The following is a 1,322-nucleotide window of genomic DNA, read 5'->3' on the forward strand; positions in this document are numbered from 1 at the left end:
TGCCATGAACTGATCAACTAAGTTGGTAACTTTGTTACTATCAATATCCAGCAGGGCAGTCTACTTTTCTATTTCTTCATTTTCTAGTTTTATTTTTAATTGGAAGGGGGTCTAGTAGGAATTCAAATGTTAAAAGAAAGAGAAAAAAAATAGAAAATTGAACTTATGAAGAGTGATGGAAGGAAAGTGAAAATCAATTTCTGAAACCAAATGATAATAATATCAATAATGATACCAACAAAAAAAGAAAATCTGTTTTTTCATTTAACATGATACCAATAATATACGTTCTTTTTTTTTTTTAATATTGAATCGATGAAATTCTTCTTTTTTTGTTAAAAAAAATAAAAATAAAAAAGAAGAAAATGCCGCTATAGACCAAAAAACCAACAAAAGACAGATTTTAAGCCAATATCAAACAAATCCAAAGAAAATAAACGATGATGCGCAGCTAGAATGTAGCAAAGAATCTTGTTAATTATGAAGCTCTATCTAAGTTTCCCAGACATGAATAGTAGTATGTTTCCATTATGCAGCAAAGCCAAATCAATATGTATCATATGACAAAGGTCCACAGACACCTTGAAAAGTAAAAATCGAAACATAATAGTATTAATCAGGCGGCATTGACGTGCTTGGCAATGGTAGCAACTCGTCTTTGTTCGCTCCCACAACCTTATCCACTATGTTTCCTTCTTTCCGAATGACGAAAGTCTATAGCCTCTACTTCCGTTTCAATTCACCCCTAGCTCTAAGTTCTGCACAAGATAGCACACTTGAGAATATAATTTTATAACAAAGGTTGAGTTATAAACTCAAAGTTCAACAGTTTAAGAAATGCGATAACGTCATTGATTGTACGAAATTATGAAAAATAAAAAAGAATAGAGCATCACCAGCTTTATATTGCGTGATGTCACCAACAATAGGAGCTGAATTGTGCTTGTATATCACAAGATCAAGTAACAAGCGAGCCATATGCAAATAGTCAAACTACATGCCAAAAGTAGTGAGTACCTGCACAATTTTGTTAGACTTGGCCTAGGCATTTAAAGCAGGCCCATCTCTACAAGAAACACTAAACGTGGTCATTGTATTGATTAGATTAAGTAATTAATAAAGGTTTATTTTGAACCAAAAGGGAAAATCCAATAAAATCATATTGTTGATTAAGAGTGGTACGAAATATTGCAGGCAAGGAAAACAAACTAATAAAAAATAAGTTGTTTTTCCTAATATAACAGTAAGTGATCAATGAAAGTATGTTATTATTGGTTTGGGCATATTATCGAACACATGGTGAGCAAAAGATAAAATTGAAG

General features: G+C 31.8%; 1 long non-coding RNA gene across 1 annotated transcript; it reads right to left on the bottom strand.

Annotated features, from left to right (window-relative positions):
* Positions 1 to 399: 399 nt before the first annotated feature.
* Positions 400 to 1,036, bottom strand: LOC145795010 (uncharacterized). The gene is made up of 2 exons (XR_014335095.1): positions 897 to 1,036; positions 400 to 758 (listed from the first exon to the last, which is right to left on the bottom strand). It is a non-coding gene; the product is annotated as an uncharacterized LOC145795010 (long non-coding RNA).
* Positions 1,037 to 1,322: the final 286 nt, after the last annotated feature.

This window comes from Camellia sinensis, chromosome 1 (assembly GCF_055761805.1).
Source record: "Camellia sinensis isolate YWXY chromosome 1, ASM5576180v1, whole genome shotgun sequence".
NCBI classification, from domain to species: Eukaryota; Viridiplantae; Streptophyta; class Magnoliopsida; order Ericales; family Theaceae; genus Camellia; species Camellia sinensis.